Below are 6,170 nucleotides of genomic sequence, written 5' to 3' on the forward strand. Positions count from 1 at the left end.
TGCTATCCAGCGATGGATGATCATCTCTCCGGGGTCCAGCGATGGCTGATCTGATCCAGCGACAGGTGATCTCTCCCTCCAGCGCAGCAAATCCATCCATCTTCTCTCTCCACTGGCAGAAACACTGCAGGGATCCCGGCAGCCTGACATTTCTTATATGAGGAGGGCGGGGCCACCCGTCACCTGACCCCGCCCCCCTCTGACGCAAGTGGGAAAGCCTGGCTTCCCCAATGACGTGGTTACTGCTACTAACAGTTCTAAGCTACATGTGGGCGGCACAGTGGTGTAGTGGGTAGCGCTCTCTCCTCGCAGTAAAAAGGGTCATTGGTTTGAATCCCAACCAGCACACTACCTGCCTGGAGTTTGCATGTTCTCCCTGTGCCTGCAAGGGTTTCCTCCCACATTCCAAGTACATGCTGGTAGGTTAATTGGCTTCTGTCTAAATTGGCCCTAGTATATGAATTTGAGTTAGGGCCCTTAGGTTATAAGCTCCTTCAGGGTAGGGACCGATGTGAGTGTACAATGTATATGTAAAGCGCTGCGTAAATTGACGGCACTATATATTTTCTAGTATCTTAAATAATACATTTTCAAGGGATGCATAAAGGAAACATTCACACGGGTGGTGCTGGTGAGAATTCATGATTATTGCTGGCAGGGAAACTAGCCACAAACGGCTGTGGCTAGATTTGTGCCCTGTACTGGCAGGAACCACCACTGGTAGCATATAATTGCTCATAACAGCTGGCAGTTTGTGTCCAGGGCCCTTGGTTCCTGCCGCACACAAATTGGATGAAGCTAATCCAATCTATATGCGGCCATAACAGGGTGTTGCTGCAGCTAGATGCGGTGTTTATCGGCGTTTAGCGGAATACAGCAATCCAGCCACCCAATTAAAAGCGCTTGTTGGTCAGTGGAAAGATATTGTCCCATGATATTCCAACTGTGTGTGATTCTACACACCAAAGAAGTTCTTGAAATCCAAAGTAATCTATGAAGTTGATCTACTAAAGGAGAGTTCTCAATTTGCTAATTTCTTCAGGTTGTATAAGTGCAGTGTGAACATCAAGCTTTGACAAAGCATTTGCATAGCTTTCAGTAAGCTTTGTTGAAGCTTTTAGACCCCTATCACACTGAACCATTTTTCAGGCGCTAAAGGGCTAAAAATAGCGCCTGAAAAACGCCTCCCCTGCAGCCCCAGTGTGGGAGCCTGAGTGCTTTCACATTGGAGCGATGCACTTACAGAACGTTAAAAAAAAATCCTGCAAGCAGCATCTTTGGAGCGGTTTAGGAGTGATGTATACAGCGCACCTCCTCCACCCCTGCCCATTGAAATAAATGGGCACCGCTGTCGAAGTGCCTGCAAAGGGATTCGGCAGCGGCACTTATTGGGTGCATTTAAGTCTAAAAAGCACCCCGCTAGCGGCCGAAAATCGCAGCTAAAATGACTGTAAAGCGCCGTTAAACTAGTGGCGCTTTACTGCTAATGCAGAGCAGTGCCAGTGTGAAAGGGGTCTTAAAGTAATATTCAGCTCCAGTTCGTAAATGTCAAAAAAATAATAAATAATAAGAGTATGGGACTTTAGATGAGGCAGGCTCAAACACAACGTAAAAGTAAAGAATTTTTTATTGCACATGAATGTCAAATTGTGTAATGTTGTAATGACAAATAGTTGCTCAATGCATATGCAGACATCTTGAAGAGTACATAGCATACATATAAACAGTAAAACATGATTACCATAACAGGGGAACAATTGTACATGTTACATAAGTATGATACAAATAGACCTAGTATTATACCGTTAAATTCATAAGATGTTGATGGAGGGGTTACATCCTCAAAAGCTTGACGCGTTTCGCCAGTAAGCCGACTCATCAGGAGCGGATGCTGAATATCTGTAAGTAATGGCAGATGTTCTCAATCAAAAAAGCCCATGATATGGAAAGTATTATATATCAAGAGGTTTATATAGAAAAAATAGATGGTCAAGTCCACAAACTTACATCCCATTGGAATGCTAAACTCGAAAGATCCTGGTATGCAGGAGTCACCACCACCAGCTTCAACACAACAAGTAGCATGTAGCTACCTCTTTAATGCTTGTATACTTACCTTAGGGTTAGACGGGATCTCATGACCCCTACCCTCTGGATGCTATTTACTGTCTATGTGCACTTGCTATATGTGGTTTTTATATGTGACCCCTTTTTACATATTTTTGTTCCGCAGTTCTTCCATCCCTAGTGGATGTTGTTCATCGTGCCTGCTTTTGCTTTGGTTGCCTTTGTCTTTCATTCCCCGGGAGCTGCGATTCAGTCACTGCCCCCTGCCACCCTTCATCTTTGACGGGTGTCATGGGGACGGATAGCCTTGTGCGTATTGACGCCACGCATATGCCGCACCAGTGACGTCCTTTTTAGGCGCCACTTGGTTATCACTGTATTTTTCCGTCTGGCTGATGTACTGGCGGGAATAGGGTTGGCGCCATTGGCGGGCAGACGCTTACCGCCCGTCATCACGCTTGCGTGACATTGGTGTGTTCCACCCTATTTGACTGGCCCACCTGGGCATCCCCACTCACAGCTGACCAGATGACCGGTTTGCACTGTCTGCTTCACTGCACACCAATACTCTGTACCTGCTACTAAAGGGTAATTCTATTTGTCACGGTCTGTTCATACTCTATTATTTCACTCCTTCCACTTTACACCTACACTGATTTCCCATGAGCCTCAACTAACAGGTGTATGTTCCTTCAGGATTCTTCAAACCATACTTGTTCACTTTTTTCTGGTTTGTTCATATTTTCTCACAATTTTCACTGGTCCACCTTATATTTAACCTCTATCTCTGATTTGCACACCAGTAGGTGTATTCTCACCTACGCCATATCTCACAATTTTACGCCACTCCTCTACGTATTCCAATCTTCTCTGCACTTGACTGTGCTGCTGGGTTTATTGTATACAATTCTTTTGATTTATCTTGCAGATTTACTTGCCATCACTGGCACAATACTCAATATACCACATTTGTTCACTGGTTGGGGAACTTTCAGTTTGGGCCTGTTGTTACGGGCGGACCTTTACACCTCAGCTCCCGGGGAGGCTTGATGTGGTGACTCCTGCATACCAGGAGTTTGTGGACTTGACCATCTCTTTTTTTCTATATAAACCTCTTTGCATATAACACTTTCCATAGCATGGGCTTTTTTTGATTGAGAACATCCGCTCCTGATGAGTCGGCTTACCAATGAAACGCGTCAAGATTTTGAGGATGTAACCCCTCACATTTCCATCAACATCTTATGAATTTAACTGTATATTACTAGGTCTATTTTTTATCATACTTGTGTAACATGTACAATTGTTCCCCCTGTTATGGAACAATTATGTGCAATAAAAAATTCTTTACTATTATGTTGTGTTTGAGCCTGCCTCATCTTAAGTCCCATACTCTTTTATTATTTTTTGAATTTAGATTAGGGATGGAGGCACACTACCCCCTTTCCTTGTGCGCTTCATTTAGAGATATACATTCCCCCCTCTGTTGCGGTTTGTAAATGTTGAACACATCCTAATCAGAGTGCTGATTGCCACTTTAAGCAAGCTTCTAGCAGGCTTCGGAACTTTTTGAAACTCATTGAAAGCCTGATGAAGCCTGCTAATGGCTTGCTTAAGGTGATACTAAAGTCTTGTTTTTTTGTTTTCTTTAAAAATAAAAAGCATGTTATGCTTACCTGCTCTGTGCAATGGTTTTGCACAGAGCAGCCTCTCTTCTCCAGTCCCTCGCTGATGCTCCTTGCCCCTCCCTTCTGCCAAGTGCCCACAATGCAAGCAACGGACTTGCCTTCCTGGTGGGGATGGGAGAAGGCAGGGGCGGGTGCAGGGGAGCTCCGTGGCTGCACTGGCTTTGGGAATGAGTGTGAGTCAGCAGTGTTATTGGGCTTACATTGGGCTCTTTGCTGCCACTTCTGGCAATTTCCTGCATGTGCACTCCTTGTGTGTGCTGCACATGAGCTGGGACAAGCAACACCTTATGAGTAAGGGCTGTCATACAGGGGGGCGGGGGGTGGTGTGTGTGTGTGTATACACATACGTGTATTTGCCTGTGTGTGCGCCTGTGCCTGTGTGTACACGTGTGTGTCATATATATATATATATATATATATATACATACACACACACACACACACACACACACACACACACACACACACACACACACGTGAGGGGGCTGAGAACGTACAGGTGTGAGCTGTGGCTGAGATTGTACAGGTGTGAGGGGGGCCCGTGGGCGTACAGGTGTGAGGGGGGGCCGAAAGCGTACAGGTGTGAGGGAGGGCCGAGAGCGTACAGGTGTGAGGGGGGGCCGAGAGCGTACAGGCGTGAGGGGGGGGGCCGAGAGCGTACAGGCGTGAGGGGGGGGGCCGAGAGCGTACAGGTGTTAGTGGGTCATCTAATAGTCTGATCTACCAAAATACCATCCTAACAATTTCAGTTCTTCCAATCTATGCAAAGTGATCAATAATTTTCTGCATTCCTTGTGTGTGCTGCACATGAGCTGGGACAAGCAACATCACCTTACAAGTAAGGGCCGTCATACATGGGGCAGGGGGGTGGTGGTGTACTTGTGTGTGTGTGTGTGTGTGTGTACATGCGTGTATTTGCCTGTGTGTGTGTCACACACACACACACACACACACACACACGTGAGGGGGCTGAGAGCATGTGTACAGGTGTGATGGAGCTGAGAGCGTGCGTACAGGTGTGAGGAGGGGGGGGCCGAGAGCGTACAGGTGTGAGGAGGGGGGGGCCGAGAGCGTACAGGTGTGAGGGGGGGGCCGAGAGCGTACAGGTGTGAGGGGGGGGGCCGAGAGCGTACAGGTGTGAGGGGGGGGGGGCCGAGAGCCGAGAGCGTACAGGTGTGAGGGGGGGGCCGAGAGCGTACAGGTGTGAGGGTGGCATCTAATAGTCTGATCTACCAAAATACCATCCTAACAATGGACAAAGTATTTCAAATCAAATTCAATTGTAAATTAGTCTAAAACGATTGTAAGGGAGGTTATTTTTATTCGATTTGTTGCAGATTCATTTGTTTTGATGGAGTTCCAGGTTGATTGGATAAACATGACAGTTCAAAGTTGCATGACAAGTCGCACCCCATTTGTAGCCATGGGACTGTTTAAATCAGTGTGACTTAGAAAATGATTACTGCATTATTTTTGTATGATTTCAGTGCAATTTGCATTGAAATCTGTTACATGAAGTCACAGATGTCTGCAAGCCGCACATGAATTTGCACTTATAGTCGTCTTTGAAGTTGAGCTGAAGTAGTGTGACTTCAAAGACGTGTGAATCGGGGCTATAACCTGGACGCTGATTAGTTTCCATGCACAGCTGCCCCAGATTCTGTGTGCACCAGTTTTAGTAAATACCCCAGAGTAGGGCCCCTTTCACATGAGCTGTCTGATCACCTGTCAGTTTTTCAGACGGACCTGATTGAACACTGCATGGTCCTCTATGAATCGGCGGATGTCAGCGGACACATGTCTGCTGACACCCATCGCCATCAAATCCGATCCTGTCCGCCAAAAACAGAGGGATGGTAGTCCTATTTTCCATCCCCATCCGTGTCCTCGGGAGCCGATGCGCGTGCCGACGGCCGCGATGTCCGCCGGGCACCCAGGATTGCCCAGTAACCACACACATTCACGTCCTGTCAGGGGAGAGGAGACCTATCATGTGTTCTGTGGACAGCGGAACACCGATTGGTCCCCTCCTCCTACAGTTAGAATCACTCCCTAGGTCAAGGTAACACATTAACCTCTTGATCGCCCCCTAGTGTTAACCCCCTTCCCTGCCAGTGACATTTATACAGTAATCAATGCATTTTTATAGCACTGATCCCTGTATAATTGTCAGTGGTCCCAAAATTGTCCAATATGTCCGCCGCAATGTCAGTCATGATAAAAATTGCAGATCGCCGCCATTACTAGTAAAAAAAAAAAAAAATAATAAAAATGCCATAAAACTATCCCCAATATTGTAGACACTAACTTTCGCAACAAACCAATATACGATTAGTGCGATTTTTTTTTTTTACCAAAAATATTTAGAACAATACATATCGGCCTAAACTGAGGAAAAAAATATTATTTTTTTTT

Source organism: Lithobates pipiens, unplaced genomic scaffold, assembly GCF_037356315.1.
Source record: "Lithobates pipiens isolate NorthernLeopardFrog02 unplaced genomic scaffold, aLitPip1_a1.2 Scaffold_18, whole genome shotgun sequence".
Classification (NCBI taxonomy): Eukaryota; Metazoa; Chordata; class Amphibia; order Anura; family Ranidae; genus Lithobates; species Lithobates pipiens.